Below are 20,435 nucleotides of genomic sequence, written 5' to 3' on the forward strand. Positions count from 1 at the left end.
ACCGCTAAGCCATCTCTCCAGCCCTGTAACTAATTCTTAACATTAGATTCCCTCTGTTTACTTAAGTGGTACAGCTACTACTTCTTTTGTTACTATTATTGTTCGTTAAACTATTTTATTTATTTACTTGAGAAAGAATCAGAGAGAGAGAGAGAGAGAGAGAGAGAGAGAGAGAGAGAGGGAGAGAGAAAGAGAAAGAGAATGGGTGTGGTGTGCCAGGGCCTCCAGCCACTGCAAACAAACTCCAGACGCATGTGCCACGTTATGCATTTGGCTTACATGGGTACTGGGGAATTGAACCTGGGTCCTTAGGCTTTGCAGGCAAGTGGTTTAACGGCAAAGCCATCTCTCCAGCCCCTATTGTTATTATTATTAAGTAGTGTCACTTTGTTTGGGGATTTCATAGCCACTACCCAAAGGCTCATTTTTCTATCTGTTTCTGTACTTCACTGTACAGCTGTCTGGCTTTGGAGAAAAATACTCTTTGCTGTTTTTCCCGCATGTGGGACAGCTCTGGGGGGACCAACCAGAATTCTATCTCTTGCTTATTTCCCAGGAAGACTGTTCTAGCATCTGGAATTCTGACTGTTTTGACCCTTTGGTGAAACATACCCAAAAAGCCAGTCAACGGGTGTGGTGGCGCACGCCTTTAATCCCAGCACTCTGGAGGCAGAGGTAGGAGGATCACTGTGAGTTCAAGGCCACCCTGGGAATCCATAGTGAATTCCAGGTTAGCCTGGGCTAGAGTGAGACACTACCTCGAAAACCCCTCCCCCCCAAAAAAGCCAGTCAAGTCGAGGATGAAGATTCATTGTCATAGCTGGGTTCAGTGATTCCCAGACCCTCCCTGCATAGCAGGGAACCCCTGAGACACCACACTTTCGCATTGGATAGCTTGGCCAACGATTGGAACGAACCCTCATGTCTGTCTTCCTTCCTGTATATTATTTCCTCCGACACTCCCTCCCCTAACACCCTCTGCTCCATCCCACCGCCTGGTGTGAGATGGCCAGCTTACACTCGGCTCTGGGACACTGGCAGACCCCAAGGCCACAACGAGGCAATAACATGACCCAGGGCACAGAAGTTAAGGTGGCATTAATCCCCTGGCCTGGCAGCAGCAGAAGTAGCCTTCAAAACTGTGCACTTTGGGCTGGAGAGATGGCTTAGCGGTTAAGCGCTTGCCTGTGAAGCCTAAGGACCCCAGTTTGAGGCTCGATTCCCCTGGATCCACGTTAGCCAGATGCACAAGGGGGCGCTCACATCTGGAGTTTGTTTGCAGTGGCTGGAGGCCCTGGCGCGCCCATTCATTCTCTCTCTCTCTCTCTCTCTCGCCCTCCCTCCCTCCCTCCCTCCCTCCCTCCCTCTCTCTCTCTCTCTCTCTCTCTGCCTCTTTCTCTGTCGCTCTCAAATAAATAAAAATAAACAAACGTATTTTTAAAAAGCTGTGGGAGAGGAGTCGCTCTTGGTGCACCCTTGTCACTTCCTGTCAACTGGACTCTTCCATTCAAACAACAAAACCTAGGCTGTCAGGGATGGAGGATGCCTTAAATGTCACCGGAGTCTGCGGTTTTCCTTTTGTGAATGTGCGCGTGTGTGTGGCGTATGTGTGCATGTCTGTAATGCGTGTGCGAGTGCACATGCATGTGGAGACCAGAAGTCCCATGTCAGGGGTCTTCCTGAATTGCTGTCTACCTTATTTTCTGAGACAGGATCTCTCACCGAGCCTGGCACTCATGGATTCACCAGACTAGCTGACCAGCAAGCCCCAAGGATCCTCCCGCCTCGGTCTCCCTAGTACTGGGGTCACAGGCTGGGGTCACCCCACTCAGCTTGAGAATTTCTCCTTCCTGGTGCTTACCCCAAACAGGCAGCACAGCCTGGAGAAGCAGCCTACTTCAGGTGTGGGTGTGTGTGGCAGCCGTTAGTGTATTCTATCTAAGCTGTCTGTGTGTCACACACTTGCAATCTCAGAACTCTGGGCAAAGGGCGGTGGGTGACTGGAATTTAAGGCTACATGTGGAGAATGACTCCAAAAAAACAGCAAAAAAAAAAAAAAAAAAGGAGGGGGGGAAGAAGTTATTCTGCAGGGGAAAATTCTGCTCCCCTGTTACCTTAGGTTAGGATGGAACAGTTAACTCCCATTTCTGCCTGGCAGCCTTCAAGTACGAGACACCTCCCATGGTCTAAGCCCCACTTTGAATAGCTCATATTCTTTTTAAATTATTTATTTATTTATTAGAGACACACAGAGAGAGAGTGAGAATGGGCCTCAGGGCCCCTAGCCACTGCAAACGAATTCCATATGCATGCGCCGCCATGTGCCCCTGGCTTAAGTGGGACCTGGAGAATCGAACCTGGGTCCTTAAGCTTCACAGTCATGTGCTTTAACCGCTAAGCCATCTCTCCAGCCCGGGTAGCTCGTAATTCTTACTAAGCAGTCCCTGTTCAGCTCACCCTTCACCTTTGGCCCACGAGGAAAACAGGTAGTGTGAAGACGTGACGAGTCTCCAAACCCAAAGCCCTGAACCCAATACTCCCTGGGCAGGAGAGCAGGAATCCCAGCTCTTGAGTCCCGGGGCTGCTCTGCTGTCCCCTTGCGGCGCTGGGAGGTACTGCAGGGATGTGCAGCGGGGAGGGGGCTCCACGTGGGAGCGGGCGCCGTGGATAATCCGCCCCTTAGAATAAAAACCACGAGTTGCTGTCATGCTGCAGGGGAGAAATCCTAAGCAAGTCAGGAAAACACACACACACACACACACACACACACACACACACACACACACACACACACACACACACACACAGCGAGAAGAGGGAGGGAGGAGAGCTGCAAGTGAAGGGGCGGGGGGTGGCTTGCAGATTTAGCCCCGGAGCCCAGGATCCCTGCGTGCAGCGGTTCGGGACTGACCCAGGGAAGGTGAGGGTCAGCCCAGCCCAGGGGAGGGGCGCTCCTCGCAGCGGCGGTCTGGCTCCCGTTCACAGCACAGCCCCGCGGGAGCGCTGGCCGCGACTGTGCGGAGGGAAAGAGCATGTCACCGAGTCTGGGGAACACGAATTCTCCCCAGGGGTTCACGGTGCAGGAACTGTGAGCTTGCGGAAGCGGGGTGCGCGGGATTGCTGCGATCCCTTTGCAAACTGTAGCGCGGTGGGTGGGAAGTACCGGAATGGTCCCCATGTCTTGACCTGGTGGGTCTCAGAGCAGGTGGCTTTGATTCGCTTTAAAACGTGCGGAAGAGAGGTTTTTTTTTTTTGTTTTTTTTTGTTTTTTTTTTGTTTTGTTGTTTTTTCATTTTGTAGAAAACGAGTGGTGAACAAGGTGGTGGTGCAATGACTTCTGGAACAAATGTAGTGCCCACCGAATCCAACCTTGAGAGAAGAGTTTGAAAGGTAGCCCCCCCCCCCCATAGGGTGCCCAGAGAGCTGGGGCACAGGGGTGTGTGTTCAGAAGACCTGCTGGAAAGAGCGATGCTGTTCGCGTGGGACCTTGGGCGGACCGGGAATGGACAGGGCTAATGTTTCACATGCGGTGCTATTATTCATTCATGAGTCAAGGTCGCGTCTTCCTCACATAGAAGTTAGGGAAAGACCATTGAAAACATGATCACCGGGCTGGAGAGATGGCTTAGCGGTTAAGGCGTTTGCCTGCAAAGCCAAAGGATCCCGGTTCAACTCTCCAAGACCCACGTAAGCCAGATGCACAAGGGGGCGCACGCGTCTGGAGTTCGTTTGCAGTGGCTGGAGGCCCTGGTGTGCCCATTCTCTCTCTCTCTCTCTCCCCTTTTCTCTCAAATATATATACATTCACCAAGGCAAAGTTGTGTCTTTGCTTCAGGTTGAAGTTTTGGGATGAAATTAATGATACCAACCTGGTACTATCTGCTACAAGCCATATATATACCCACAAGTTCAGTTTTGAGTTTCTGGCACAGTTGGGGTTTGAAAATAAAAATGGATTTGAGCACTGAAACTAGGTATATTAGGTAAATATAGAAGGATTTCTCAGACACAGCCCTGCAGATATTTTGGACTAGAAACTTCTGTGTTGGGGAACTGTCCTGCTCCCTGTTCGAGGAGTGTTATCTCCCGTCTCTGTTAAGCACATCTCCCACCAGCTACAGCTATGAGAAATGTCTGTCTCTGGACAATACCAAAATACCAACCGTCCCTTCAACCTGGCTACACCACATAGACGGAAACTTGAGACTGTCACCTAGTACTTGTCAGAAAATTAATTCCCTGCATGCTTCTCTCTCTGTGTCGTGTGTGTGTGTGTGTGTGTGTGTGTGTGTGTGTGTGTGTAGTGTGTGTGTGTAGTGTGTGTAATGTGTACAGGTATGGGGTCAGAGGACAGCCTTGGTTTTCCCCTTTTACCTTGTTTGTGACAGTCTCCCTTGTTTTTGTCTCTGGGAAGGTCAGTCTAGCTGGCACATGAGCTTCAAAATTCTCCTGACTTGGGCTGGGCGTGGTGGCACATACCTTTAATCCCAGCACTTGGGAGGCAGAGGTAGGAGGACCGCCATGAGTTCAAAGTTATGCTGAGACTACGTAGTGAATTCCAGGTCATCGTGGCCTAGAGCAGGACCCTACCTCAAAAAAGGGGTTGGAGAGATGGCTTAGTAATGAAGGTGCTTGCTTGCAAAGCCAAAGGATCCTGGTTCAATTCCCCAGGACCCATGTAAGCCAGATGCACAAGGTAACGCATGCATCTGGAGTTCATTTGCAGTGGTTTTAATTCTGTCTCTTTCTCTCGCTCTCTCAAATAAGTAAATAAAAAAATAAATTTTAAAAAATTTTCCTGACCCAAACTCCCAATGCCATAGGCATGTTTGAATTACAGACTCTGAGTAGGTGCTGGAGATCAAGCTTGGGTTGATAAATTCATAGAGCCTTTAACTGCTGAGCCATCTCCTCAGCACCTTGCTTTTGGGTTAAAAGAAAATTATATATATGCAGGAGAGAGGGAGAGCACACCAGGGCTTCTTGCTGCTGCAACCAAACTCTAGACACATCTGCCACTTTGTGCAGCTGGCTTTACTTTCAATTCTAGGGAACTGAACCCAGGTTGACAGGTTTTGCAAGTAAGTGCCTTTAACCACCGAGCCATCTCCCCAGCCCTTGTTCTTGGCTTTTTGTTTGCTTTTGTTTCTTGAGGTAGGGTCTCGCTCTGGTCCAGGCTGATCTGGAATTCACTATAGAGTCTCAGGCTGGACTCAAACTTACAGAGACCCTCCCAAGTGCTGGGATTAAAGGTGTGTACCACCATGCCTGGTATTCTTAGATTTATTTTTTTTGAGACAAGGTCTCATTGTGTAGCCCCGGATGGCCCAGAATTTATAATAATATTCCTGCCTCAGCCTCCCAGATGCTGCGATTACAGACATACAGTAGTACCACCATGATGGAGTGTGCCACCCAGGTCAATCATGGGCACACCCAGGATGGGCTCTGTTCACACTGGGAAGATGGTACTGCCCAGCCTTCCACCATCAGCTCTCCCCATTTCAGATTCTTATCAAAGAAAAGAAACCTACCAAATAAGACAAGTGTGCATTTTCTAAATTCTGAGAAAGCTAAGAGATTGAGTGAAACCCGTGCCAGCCGGGGGGCTTGCCACGGGGCACTTCCTCCTTTCCTTATAGTAGGAACCCAGTGCTGTTCACAGCTGAGCTCTCTACTCCCCCTTATCTGTTTTTTACATTTTCATGCATGTGTGCAATGCATTTATTTATTTATTTATGACACAGAGAGAGAGAGAGAGGGAGCAAGAGAGAGAGAGAAAGAGAGAAAGAATGAGCATGCCATGGTCTGTAGCCACAGCAAACAGACTCCAGACACATGCACCACCATGTGCATCTGGCTTATGTGGATACTGGGGAATCAAACCTGGGTCCTTTAGCTTTGCAGGCAAGTGCCTTAACCACTAAGCCATCTCTCCAGCCCCTACAATGCTTCTTTTATTTTTAATTTTTTGTTTATTTTTATTTATTTATTTGAGAGCAACAGAGAGAGAGAGAGAGAGAGAGAGAGGGAGAGTGGGCACACCAGGGCTTCCAGCCCCTGCAAATGAACACCAGACGCATGTGCCCCCTTGTGCATCTGGCTTATGTGGGTCCTGGGGAATCAAGCCTCGAACCTGGGTCCTTAGGCTTCACAGGCAAGCGCTTAACCTCTAAGCCATCTCTCCAGCCCCTACAATGCTTCTTGATCCCACTCCGCCATGACCCTTTCTCTCCCTTCTTTTCCCACTATACCTTTCTTCTTGCCCTTGGATTGCCATCCTGATTTCATGCCTTGTTTCCTCCTCGCTCCCCCCCCCTTTTTTTTGACCCACTGCTTTAAATTAGAGTTGCTTGCATAATCATGGGTGGGAGGTTATTTACTGCGGCATGGACAACTCACCAGTGGCTACATTCCTGACGGACGTGGCTCTCCCTGTCCCACTAAACACCTCTTTCCCCTCCTCACTCTGGGAGGGTGGGCTCTCATGAACCCCTCCGTCATCAGTCACGTGCAGGAAGCCCCACCTGCTGTGAGGTCATGAGTGTGCTGTGCCCGACCCACCCGGACGACAGCTCCCCACAGCCCCACTTCCCTTCCTTCTTCTCTCACGTCCCCTCTGTTCCCTCTTCCATGAGGCTCCCCGAGCCTTGCAGGGTGTGGTTCAGATGTCGTGTGTAGGGCTGAGCACAGTCGCTTATTCTCCATATTTTGACTGTCTATGTACCTCGATCTTCGCCTCCACCCTTTGCATGAAAAACTGTGTCCTTGGTTGGCTTCGTGTGCTTTTCAAGTTCCCATTGTCGTTAGTAGTGAATAGGACTTTCTGAGTATATTTGAATCTGTTCTTTCACATGATGAGTTCTATGAATAAAAGTGCAGATTCGCTGCCAGTCTCTCAAAACGCAGGTTTTTATGGGCTCGGCACTCCACAGATATATGGGGTGGGGCTCTTTTTTGGCTTTGAATGGATATATATCCCTATCAAAGGTCAACAAACTAATTCACAAAGGAGAACAACCATGAGGAAACAAGCAATATCAACTGTGATGAAAAAATGTAGGGGCTGAAGACAGGGATCATCAGTTAAGGTGCTTGCCTGCAAAGCCTAAGGACCCAGCCAAATGCACAAAGTGGCACATACATCTGGAGTTCACCTGCAGTGGCTGGAGGCCCTGGTGTGCTCATTTTCCCGTCTCTCTTTTTTCTTTCCTTCCCTCTCTTTCTGCTTGTAAATAAATAAATACAAATATATTTTTTAATTTTTATTTGTTTATTTGCAAGCAGAAAGCATGTGTGCGAGAGGGAGAGAGAGAGAGAGAGAGAGAGAGAGAGAGAGAGAGAGAGAGAGAATAGAGACAGGCAGAGAGAGAATGGACACACCAGGGCTTGCAGACACTGCAAATGAACTCCAGACTCATGTGCCCCTTGTGCATCTGGCTTATGTGGGTTGTGGGGAATTGAACCTGGGTCCTTTAGCTTTGCAGGCAAATTCCCTAACTGCTAAGCCATCTCTCCAGCCCCAGATAAAAAGGTTTTCAAACACATATTGAAACAACAAATTCCGTTTTTGTTGATTTATTTCTTTGAGAGAGAGTGTGTGAGAGAGAGGCAGATAGATAAATAATGGGTGGATCAGGGCCTCCAGCTACTGCAAACATTCTCCAGATGCATGTGCCACCTTGTGCGTCTGGCTTACGTGGGTCCTGCAGGATTGAACGTGGGTTCTTTGGCTTTGCAGACAACTGGCTTAGCTGCTAAACCATATCTCCAGCCCAACAAATTTCATTTTTGTCTACAAAAGTAACAGAAATGCTTGTAAACACACGCAGTGCTGAATGTGGAGAAACAGGCATGTGCCACGTCTATCTGGTGGCATCATAGATGGAAATGACACCTTTGGAAATTAATTTTATCTTAAAAGCTGCTAGCGGAACCTGGTGGCACACACCTTTAATCACAGCAGTCGGGAGGCAGAGGTAGGAGGACTGTTGTGAGTTCAAGGCTACCCTGAGAATACACAGTGAATTCCAGGTCAAAACCCTACCAAAAAAAAAAAAAAAAAAGCTGAAAAGTTCATCATGCCTTTATTTATTTATTAAAATTTTTTTGTTTATTTATATTTATTTATTTGAAAGTGACAGAGAGAAAAAGAGAAAGAGGCAGATAGAGAGACAGAAAATGGGCACACCAGGGCCTCCAGCCTCTGCAAACGAACTCCAGACGCGTGCGCCCCCTTGTGCATCTGGCTAACGTGGGTCCTGGGGAACCGAGCCTCAAACCAGGGTCCTTAGGCTTCACAGGCAAGCGCTTAAGTGCTAAGCCATCTCTCCAGCCCTCGTCATGCCTTTAACTTCAACATTCCCATTGTTGTGGAGCTTCTCTGACAAGCTCACTCCAAAGCCAGTAGGAATGAAAGTAGAGGAGCTCATTTACCCGGGGGGCCAAGAGTTGGAAGAGCTCCGACCTGGAGCTGAGGTTTTACTTTCATTTTATAATTTTCATAGATGGGGGGAGAGCAGAGTAGCTGGGTTTTATAGAAGCAAGATGTGACAGTTAGCTGAGTTAGTTTGGGGCATCTGTACGTTTCCAAAAACAATTTTTTCAAAACCTGCATATCACTCATTCCTATGGTCAGGTCACCTAACATGAGCTCTATTTGACTTTATTTTAGCCTAAAATGGCCTTCCCTCTTATTTCCCCTCTGGGCTTGCAGTGGTTTGATTCAAGTGTTCTCCATAAACTTAAGTATTCTGAATACTAGGTTCCCAGCTGATGGAGATTTGGGGATTAATGCCTCCTGGAAGCAGTGTATTGTTGGGAGTAAGCTTATGGGTGTTATAGCCAGCGTCCCCTTGGCAGAGTTTGCCGCCTTTCCTGTTGCCATTGTCCACCTTATGTTGGCCAGGGTGTGATGTCCACCCTCTGCTCATGCCATTGTTTTCCCTGCCATCATGGAGCTTCCCCTCAAGTCTGTAAGCCAAAATAAACCCTTTTTTCCCAAAAGCTGCTCTTGGTTAAATGATTTCTGCCAGCAATGTGAACCTGACTGCAACAGTAATGTTGGTACTGAGGAGTGGTGTCAATTGTTGCTAGACACCTGGCTGTGGCTTTGGGCCTTTTTGGAGCTGATTTTCAAGAGGAATGTGGGAGGATTTGAAACCTTGGCCTAAGAGAAGCCTTGCAGTGCTGTATGTAAATAGAGCTTGACAGACTTTTCTGGTCAGAAATGAAAGACCTGAATGCAATAAGAACTATGGACTGTGAGGTTTGGCTTGTGAGGGTGAGAAAGAGCTTTGCTTGTACTGGGATAGAAGCAGTTTGTGTGAGAGGCTAGCTGTCATGCCCATGTTCTGATAACTTGTGCAGGGTTGCATTGTGTAAAAGTGGACTGGTGTGAGCAGAGGGATATGGCACAGAAGTGAGATCTTTGGGCTGAAACTTCTGCCTATTCAGCTGCAATTATATGAGAGATTACAACCTTTGAGATTGGGCCAGCTGACCTGCACTGGAGCAACAGGAAGAATGTAGACTCTTTTGAAGGGGCCTGAGTGCTTAAGGAGTGTCCTGTTCTTCAAAGTCTGCTTTATTCCCACCTGGATTAAGAAATTTGCACCCTACCTGGTATTATGGAGTAGAAGAAATACAGGAAAAAGAGGGTCATTGAATTTGCAATGGTCTTGTGGTTTGGAAATGGTCATGGGCAGTGTGAAGCAGGATTGTCTGCATGGAGACCCTATGGAGCCATGAGGGTGAATGGTGGGTTGCACTGGATACCCAGTGGAGTTGCTGGGACCATGAAATGGCTTCTAAGGAAAGCTGCCGGCCCTGGACGAAGTTTCCCAGGACTGTGAGTAGCCTAGCTGGAGGGGTAGAATTGAAACTCCAGAGACTTGTTGTTGGTTATAATTATCAGACTTGTAGAGTTGTCATTGACTAGAGTTGTTGAACTTAGAACTACAGAATTTGCTGTTTGACCTAGTTATTTTAAGTCTTATATTTGTTGAATATTTCTTTGCTATGCCCAACGGTATATTTTACAGTGTGAATGTTTATTCTGTGCTATTATGGGTTTTTGAGGGATAGTTTGGTATTATGGCTCAGTTAAAAGTCCTTGGACTATGAGGATGTTTGAACATCATTAGGATTTATAAAAAATATGGGGACTTTATTTGTTTTGTTTTGTTTTTCGAGGTAGGATCTCACTCTAGCTCAGGCTGAGCTGGCATTCACTGTGCAGTCTCAGGGTAGCCTTGAACTCAGGGTGATTCTCCTACCACTGCCTCCCGAGTGCTGGGATTAAAGGCGTGTGCTACCATGCCTGGCAAATATGAGGACTTTTAAAGATGGACTGAATACATTGCATTTTACATCATGGATGGTTATCAGTTTATGGGGGCCAGAGGCAGAATGTGGTGAATTGATTCAGGTGTCCCCCATAAACTTAGGTGTTCTGAATGCTAAGGTCCCAGCTGATGGAGATTTGGGAATTAATGCCTCCTGGAGGCAATGTATTGTTGGGGGTGGGCTTATGGGTGTTATAGCCAGTTTCCCCATGCCAGTGTTTGGCACACTCTCCTGTTGCTATTGTCCAACTTATGTTGGCCAGGGGGTGATGTCCACCCTCTGCTCATGTGGTCATTTTCCCCTGCCATCGGGGAGCTTCCCCTTGAGTCTATAAGCCAAAATGAACCTTTTTTTTTTTTTTTTTCCCCACAAGATGCTCTTGTTCAGGTGATTTCTGCCAGCAATGTGAACCTGATTGCAGAGCAGGGCTCTTTCTGGACAGTTTTCTCTTTGGGATGTTTTCATCTGCTGACAAAGATAAGTTCAGCTCTTCAGTAACTTAGTAAACCAGTCCAACTTTCAGCTTCTTTTCTACCACAACACACCCAATTATTTTAAAGCAGCTATTTAATGTATGAAAGCAAGCCATTTTTGTGGAAAATAGGTTTTAGTAATAATATATAATATAGTAATAATATATATTACTGATAATATAATAGTGAACAATGATGAATACATACCCAACAAGAGGATATGATTAAGTATAGAATGGGAAACAACATTGGAAATGATAGACTAAAGCCCACACAGCAATAGAAAGGATTCTTAGGTCAAAATATAGCATTAACATGCCTGATGATTGCCATCTAAGACAAGCGTGACCCTACTGTACATATACATGTGTGGCTGCTTATTTATTTATTTTTGCCAGGCTGAGGATCAAACTCGGGTTTTGTACATCTCAGGCTGAGGCTCTACCTCTGTCTCTATCCCCAGCCCAGCATAAGCATCCTTTTGGAAAAAAAAAAAAAAAAGGTTCTCTGGGCTGGAGAGATGGCTTAGCAGTTAAGGCATTTGCCTGCGAAGCCAAAGGACCCAGGTTCAATTCCCCAGGACCCACGTAAGCCGGATGTACAAGGTGGTGCATATATCTGGAGTTTGTTTGCAGTGGCTGAAGACCTTGGCATGCCCATTCTCTCTCTCTCTCTGCCTCTTTTTCTCTCTTAATAGAATAAAAGAATAAATAACGTTCTCAAACACTCCAGTTGGGCTAGGAGTTCTGTGGTTGTTTGTAATGAAGAATGGTATTCTCTTTGTTTATGACCTACTTTTCTGCTAATTTATAGTTATAAGTTTGGGGGAGTAGGTAATGGAGATTTAACCTAATGGATGCTAGACAAGTTCTGTACTACTGTGCTATGTCTTTGTTTATTTTTCTTTTCTTTTTTACTTTTTTGAGGTAGGGTCTCACTCTAGCCCAGGCTGTCCAGGAATTCACTATGTAGTCTCAGGGTGGCCTTGAACTCACGGCGATCCTCCTACTTCTCTCTGTATCCTGAGTTGGGCTAGACACAGCCAAGTTTGACTCCCCAGAACCCATGTCAAAAGCTGACTAGAGAGCCGGGCGTGGTGGTGCATGCCTTTAATCCCAGCATTCAGGAGGCAGAGGTAGGAGGATTGCCATGAGTTTGAGGCCACCCTGAGACTCCATAGTGAATTTTAGGTCAGCCTGGGCTGGAGTGAGACCCTACATCAAAAAAAAAAAAAGAAACAAAAACAAACAAACAAACAAACAAAAAAAGCTGACTAGTAACCATGCACACCTGTAACCGTGGTCCACAGGTGGCTGGGAGGGGTGAAGATGGAAGAATTGCTGGGGCTCCCTGATGGACCTGATGGACCGCAGCTTGAAGGAGGGACTGCTCCTCGAGGAAATACGTGAATAATCAATAAGCATAGGACACCTCACGTTCTCCTCTGGCCTACACACACACATGACGTGCACAGCTGCACACACACTTGCATCACACAAACACTGCACACACCTGACATATACACACCAGACATACACACAATTAATGACGCACAGAGAAGCTTCGAATCATATAGGTAAAACCTGGACACGGGGAAGGCCAGGCTGTGCTGGTTATAAAGTAGATATGGAAGAATTGCCCACACCTGCCTCTTATCACTGTCCGTTTCCCTGCCCCTCTTCATAGGGAGCAGCTGTGAACAGTGATTTGATGGGGCTTCTGACCCTTCCTGGGGCATTTACCCACATTTCTAGGCACCAACACATCATTGAAATCATCATGCCATCTCTGTGTATCACCCCGCCCTTGACAATCGTGATAGGTTGTATGCTGAATATCCCGCACCCCAGAATATTTGCATATTCATGGACGTCCTAGCTCAGTTTCCTTCCTACCTCACGGAAATCCTCAACTTTGTAAGCTTTGCCCATGCCTCACAGTTATTTGGGTAAGCACTTCATGCCTTGTAAGTGAAACTGGACCCGAGATTCTGGATTAGTCGGCCAGCCTTTGGGGGTTCTCAGTGAGAGATGTCTTCCCTCTTTGGTTGGGTGCCAAATACAGTTCCTCTGAAAGCTACTTCTCTTCTATTGAATTTTTTATTGAAAACTTCCATAATTATAAACAATATGCCATGGGAATCCCACCCCCGATTTTCTCCTTTGCAACTCCACTCCCCATCGTGCCCCTTCCCTTTCTCAATCAGTCTCTTTTATTTTGATGTCATCATCTTTTCCTCCTATTATGATGGTCTTGTGTAGGTAGTGTCAGGAACTTTGAGGTCATGGGTATCCAGGCCATTTTGTGTCTGGAGGAGCACATCGTAAGGAGTTCTACCCTTCCTTTGGCTCTTATGTTCTTTCCACCACCTCTTCCACAATGGACCCTGAGCCTTGGAAGGTGTGATAGAGATATTGCAGTGCTGAGCACTCCTCTGTCACTTCTTCTCAGCACCATGGTGCCTTCTGAGTCATCCCAAGGTCCCTGCCATGTTAAAGGAGAAGCTTCTCTAACCAAAAATGAGAGTAGCATTAATACATGGGTATGAATATTAAGAGAAGTGCTTCCTGGGCAGTTTGGTGAGCAGAATATATACATTTAGCCAGATACCAGCAGATGTTACACCAGTAGGGCTCATGACTTCCCCTGTCATAGGTTTGCAGTATCCAGCATGTATTCCCTCACATGGAGCGGGCCTCCAGTCCAATTAGAGGGTGGTTTGTTTCCCCCATAACAGACATGCTACTATTGCACCTGTTGGTTCATTTGGCCTGGCTGGCCAAATTTAAGGCTTGATGTGTCCACTGTTGAGTATCTCTACTGGTGATTTCTCTTTGTCCCATTGAACTGCATGCAGTGTGACTTTTTCTAGCTTTTTGTCAGCTGGTCTACATGGAGGAGATTTTCAGCTCAGCTCCAGTAAGATTTCTCAGTGACCTTGCAGCCCAAGTATGTGTAGTCTTCAGCAGTAGGGTCTTACCATCTATCTCTGGTGGCATACCAGAGCCTCAGCAATGGCCTGCAATGTTTTGTGGGCATCAGGGATCTGATCAGTTGGCCAACAACTGACTGGAAGAAATCCTATCCTTGGCACTGAAAGTTTTCTAATAACAATCTATGGCTTCTGGGTATTCCATTGTACAAAAAGTAAGTTTTCACATGACTTATTTATATCCTCTTAGATTTTGATTAGCCCTCCCTCCACCTTTCCTTTACTCAATCTCTTCCCCTCACCTCACTTAGGCCTTTTCACCCCCATTAATCTATTCTACTTACATATATACAATACCATCCTATTAAGTCTCCCCCTCCCTCCCTTTTTATTTCTTTCTTTTATTTCTTTCTTTATAGCTTGCTGGCCTTTGCTATTGAGTTTTATTCCAACTCACTCAGAAGTCCAATTATTTGTAGCTAGGATCCACATATGAGAGAGAACATGTGACCTTTGGTTTTCTGGGCCTGGGTTATGTCACTAAGTATAATCCTTTCCATTTAATCCAAATGGATTAATAATCCATTTTCCTGCAAATTTCACAACTTCATATTTCTTTACCACTGAGTAGAACTCTATTGTGCCACATCTTCATTATGCATCATCAGTTGAGGGACATCTAGGCTGCTTCCATTTCCCAGCTATTGTGAATAGAACGGCGATTAACATGGTTGAGCAAGTATCTCTAAGGTAGTGAGACAAGTCCTTAGGATATATGCCTAGGAGTGCTATAGCTGGGTCATATGGTAGATCTATTTTTAGCTGTCTCAGGAACCTCCACACTGATTTCCACAATGGCTGAACTAGATTGCATTCCCACCAACAGTGTAGAAGGGGTCCTCTTTTTTTTTTTTTGTTTTTTGTTTTTTGAACATCAATTAAATTTTTATTGGCTCTAAATGAACAATATTGTGCAAATCCTCACATCCCATAGGCTCAACATAGGAAAGTTACTGTAAAGTTACAACTGCAGCAAACTGATGCTGGCTTTCCTCTCACAAGATTTCACTTTTCAAGAAAGAGGTGATAAAGAGTGGCCAGTACGTGTATTTATCAGGAAAAAAAAACACAGTAAAGACCCCACTGCTCAGTCCAAGATACCTAACATGAGCAGAATGAGAAGGTTGTAACTTGGTCTGCATGTCAGTTCACAGATTATCCACTAAATTATCTATTAGCTAACATCTTTGGTACTGCTGTTATAGGGTCACTCAAAGCTTGTGTCTGCTGCTGGAAATATTTTCTTTTTTTAAAATATATTTTATTTATTTATTCATTTATTATTTATTTATTTATTTATTTGAGAGCAACAGAGAGAAAGAGGACGAGATAGAGAGAATGGGCACACCAGGTCCTCCAGCCACTGCAAACAAACTCCAGACGCGTGTGCCCCCCTTGTGCATCTGGCTAACGTGGGTCCTGGGGAATCGAGCCTCGAACCGGGGTCCTTAGGCTTCACAGGCAAGCACTTAACCGCTAAGCCATCTTTCCAGCCCGGAAATATTTTCTTTAAAGCAACACTGGTCCAGATATATGACAGTCAACGTATTTAGCCATCTTCCTTTGGAGGAGTATACAGCCATTTTTCTCATGCATCTGTATGACAGAATTACAGGACGGCTGGGCCCATGCTAGATTATATTGATTCTGGTTTGTTCTGAACTGCACTTTGGCTTTTCTTTTCACGAAGGTAGCATTTACCTGCATGATGGCCGATTCTATTAAGTAGGCCCTGCTCCAGCCCTATTTTGTGAACAGTTCCATACATAATGCTCCTCCACCCAAAACATACCTTCCTGAGAAATCCGGTAACACAACTTGAACAAATTGAGGCTCAAATGGAAACTTATCCTTAAAAGCAAAGTTAAGCAAAATATATTCCATGCCTTCTTTTTCTTCCAAGATCTGAAGATCGCTATGTAAAGGACTATCCAGGGCAACCTTCTGTAGTTCAACATGCCAGCCATATAAGCTCTCAGTTCCACGGAATAAATCCCTGTTTCAGAACTCTGTGATCTATATATGTCCCTGAGCTCTTTCATAATTCTATCCGAAGCCTGCAGTGACCCAGACGCTGCACCATTTAAATGGTCTTGCCTTTGAGTCTTCCTAATTTTCTCCAATATTGCCAAATTTTCTTTTTCAATTCCGTCATCCTCTGACTTTTTCCCATTGATGTGAAAGGCAGGATGGAAAATTTTTAAGTAAACTTAGTGAAGAAACAGCTAGGGGTCAGCCTGAACTGTATATTCCTGGAAGAAGTAAATCAAAGATAAGCTAAAAGATAGGCTGGCTGCGGGTGGCCCAAGATATGGGTTGGTCGGGTCAACCTAAACTTTATGTCCCAGGAAGAGAAAAAAAAATAGTTTTCCAAGACAGCCTGACCAAGTACTTAAACTCTGGTTATGCACAAATAAGATATGTAGACATAACTGTGCAAGCTTGGCAAATACCCTTGTGAAACCCCCTCCCCTTTCCCTTCCTTGCTAAAAACCCTATGAAAAGAAACACCCAACAGGGCTCAGGGTCGACTCCTCTGTCTCCTGCATGAGATACGTGTCGACCCCAGAGCTCTGGTTTCCGGAATAAAGCCTCATGCTTTTGCAGCAAGGTAGGTCTCCCGAGTGTCTTTGGGTGCGTGCTATCTCGAGACTTGAGTGAAGGTCTCCCTCTGGGGGGTCTTTCAGATGGACTCTTCCTTTCATCTCAGAGTGATCCAAGTGTCCTATATCTTCAGCCATCTCTTCTTCCTCCTTCTCTTCTGAAGTCACTTCTTCCCTTTTCCCATTCAAGTTTTGTTCTTAGTATCTTCTAGATGCTCCAGAACTGATGTCAGATGTAGTTTTTTTAAAAAAAAAAATTATTTATTTATTTGCAAGCAGAGAGAGATAGAGAGAAGAGAGAGAGATAACAAGAGAACGGGCATGCCAGGGCCTGTAGCCAACTGCAAATGAACTACAGATACATGTGTCCCTTGTGCATCTGGCTTATGTGGGGCCTGGGGAATCAAACCTGGGTCCTTTGTTTTTACAAGCAAATACCTTTACCGCTAAGCTGTCTCTCCAGCCCCTAAGGTCAGATTTGGATCATCAGAGTCCACAAACCATATCGGTGAAGAAGATGGGTAAGATTCCTGGGCTTGGGCTGGAGAGATGGCTTAGTGGTTAAGCGCTTGCCTGTGAAGCCTAAGGACCCCGGTTCGAGGCTCGGTTCCCCAGGTCCCACGTTAGCCAGATGCACAAGGGGGTGCACGCGTCTGGAGTTCGTTTGCAGAGGCTGGAGGCCCTGGCGCGCCCATTCTCTCTCTCTCCCTCTATCTGTCTTTCTCTCTGTGTCTGTCGCTCTCAAATAAATAAATAAATAAAAACAATTAAAAAAAAAAAAAAAGATTCCTGGGCTTGAAATCACCACCTTTCGAGGTGAATCTGCCTCGCTACTCACCATCCCAGAGCAGGCTGGATGTGGGTGGCCATGGTGATCCAACCTCGGGGGCAGGGCAACGGGGTTGTGAGAAGCCAACAGCCCCAAGGTAGCCGGTGGCCACTCCAGCCCCTAGCAAGTCTCCCCTGGCTGGGTCAGGGCCCTGAAGGGTTCCTCTTTTGCTGCATCCTCGCCAGCATTTATGGTCATTTGTTTTCATGATGGTAGCCATTCTGACAGGAGTAAGATGGAATCTCAAAGTCGTTTTAATTTGCATTTCCCTGATGGCTAAGCATGTAGAACTTTTTTTTTTAGATGTTTATATGCCATCTGTATTTCTTCTTTTGAGAACTTTCTATTTAGTTCCATAGCCATTTTTTAAATTGGGTTGTTTTATTTCTTATTTAGTTTTCTGAGTTTTTTGTATATCCTGGATATTAATCCCCTGTCAGATGTATAGCTGGCAAACATTTTCTCCCATTCTGTAAATTGCCTCTTTGCTCTATTCACAGTGTCCTTTGCTGTACAAAAGCTTTGTAATTTCATGAAGTCCCAGTGGTTGATCAGTGGTTTTATTCCCTGAGCAACTGGGGTTATCTGAATTATTGTTTTGTTTTTTTTTTACGGTGGGGGGGTAGAGAGAGAAAGAGAGAGAGAGAGAGAGAGAGAATGGGCATGCCAGGTCCTCTAGCAATGTAAATGAACTCCGGATGCATGCCCCACTGTTCTGGTTTTAGATGGGCACTGGGGAACCAAACCAGGGTTGTTAGGCTTTGCAGGCAAGCACATTAACCACTAAGCCATCTCTCTAGACCCTGGGGGGCATTCTTTAAGGTGTGACAGGATTAACAGCACATCATTCTTTTTTCATTCATTCATGCCCATCTTTCCAGTTACAGAAATAAACAGCTTAAAGGAGAAAGAATTGCCTCATTTATAAAATGGATGTAATAACCTCTTTGATTGGCTGCCACTTGATTGGGTCTAATAGTGCTCCCAATTAGGATATTGGCTTTTTTTTTTTCCTTTAAATTGATGTTTCTACTGTCATTTGCACTTAGCGGCTAAAGAGATTCATCAATGCAAGATAGTCAAATAAAAAAATCAATAGCCGTACTTTTTTTTTTTTTTTTTTTTGCAGTGAGACACTATTCTTCAGGATTCACAGAAAACAGAAGTCTCTGTCCTGAGTGGGCAAAATCCAAATGCCTCCAGACAGGACAGGGGGCCTGTGGGGAGGACTCTGTGGTGAAAGGCACTTGCCCGAAGACATTATGTGGCATTGCCATCTTGACATCACAGCAGCTGTGACCACGTGTGTGAAACCCTCACAGGCTAGGATCTGTTGATGTTCCCTCACAGAAAGAGGGTTGGGGAGGGTCACTGGACTTCAGCTGAGATTCCAGCCACCCCCTCCTGCCTACTGTCCCACTTAGTTGCAAGTGGTCCAGGGAGCTGTGGTTGCGCACAGGAGGTGGACGTTTAACTGAAGAGGGAACGTCATTGACACAGCCTTCTGGAGAGTGTCACCATACTGAGGTAGGACTTTCTGGTGATGCAACTGTTTGGGTTCATTCATGCACCTGTAACTAACCCCTCACTGTTACTTCTAGAAGTCACCTTAATAAACTCACTGGCTCACCATGGACTTGGATAGGCAGACAGGGAGAGAATAAGCATGCCAGGGCCTCCAGCCACTGCAAACAAACTCTGGTCACATGTGTCACCTTGAGCATCTGGTTTATGTGGGTAACAGGGAATTGAACCTGTGTCCTTAGGCTTTGCAGGCAATCACCTTAACGCTAAGCCATCTCTCTAGCCCTTTAAAATATTTTTGTTTATTAGAGAGAGAACGTGCACAGGAGAGAGAAAGAATGGATGCATCAGGACCCCTTGCCACCACAAATGAATGCTAGATGCATGTGCCACTTTGTGCGTGGGGACCTGGGACTTGAACCCAGACTGACAGGCTTTACAAGCAAGCACCTTTCACTGCTGAGTCATCTCTCCCAAAGTCTCATTGAGCCTGGAGCTCACCCATTCAGTTAGGCGAGCTGGTCAGCAAACCCTGGGATCCTCCCGTCTCTGCCTCCCTTACACAGGGATTCCAGGCCCTCTTTGCTGTCCCAGGCATTTACATAGGTGCTGCGGATCCGAGCCCACGTTATCATGCTTGTACGGCAAGCACTTGACCCACGGACGCATCCCCCGGTCTCCCTGCTTCCTCTTAACTCACTTCTTTCCTTTCTCCCTCTGGAAAACACAGCAGGACAGAAATATTTTAGCCTCCCTGAAAACATGACATTTAGTTTGTCCCCTGAAATTTCAAACAGGCACATCTCTGCCCAGACTCCTTCCCACCTGCCCCCACCCCAACCAGGTAAAGGCTGGAGCAGGCAAGAACCATCAGTAGATGTTTTGTTTTTTTTTTTTTTTTTGGTTTTTCGAGGTAGGGTCTCACTCTAGCCCAGGCTGACCTGGAATTCACTATGGAGTCTCAGGGTGGCCTCGAACTCACTGCAATCCTCCTACCTCTGTCTCCCAAGCGCTGGGATTAAAGGCGTGCTCCACCGCGCCCAGCTTCATCAGTAGATGTTTAGTCTAAGAGGAGATTTTGATGACAGGCAGGGAGTTGTCCGAAAGTCTAACCGCGGACCCTTATTGATGGCAAAAGAAGGGAAAATAGTGATTATGCAACGGAGAAATGGAGCCCACCTTTGGAGTTCAAAATTAACATTACCAACAAGGGGCAGATAGCTCTCGCTGTGCACTCGTCCAGCTCTTATGTTTTGGATGTGAAATGCACCCCATGGGCCCATGCGTTTGAATACTTGACCCCCTTTGCTGAAGGGACTTGTGGAGTCTTTGGGCTGTTGGCCTCAGCTGGCAGATAAAGGCCACTGCCAACAGGCCTTAAGGGCTGTGGGCTTGCCCTGCTTCCAGTCCTGCCCTGTCTTCCTGATCCACCATGCCATGTCCTCCCCACCGTGACGTGATGGGCAGAATGTGATGCCCCAAAATAAACCACCCCAAGTGGCTTCCAGCACGCAGTTTTCTCAGCAACAAGAAAAGCAACTACCACTGGCCCAGAAAGTAGCACGTTAGTCTACACACAGGGAGCACCAACGAACCCAGAGCGAGGAGCGTTAAACACCGCGGAAAGGACTGCGCGCTTCAAACATCTCAAACTCAAAGCCGGGCGT

General features: G+C 46.3%; 1 pseudogene; it reads right to left on the bottom strand.

The window, feature by feature from the left end:
* Positions 1-15,361: 15,361 nt before the first annotated feature.
* Positions 15,362-19,403, bottom strand: LOC101597309 (annotated as a pseudogene).
* Positions 19,404-20,435: the final 1,032 nt, after the last annotated feature.

Source organism: Jaculus jaculus, chromosome 7 (genome assembly GCF_020740685.1).
Source record: "Jaculus jaculus isolate mJacJac1 chromosome 7, mJacJac1.mat.Y.cur, whole genome shotgun sequence".
Taxonomy (NCBI): domain Eukaryota; kingdom Metazoa; phylum Chordata; class Mammalia; order Rodentia; family Dipodidae; genus Jaculus; species Jaculus jaculus.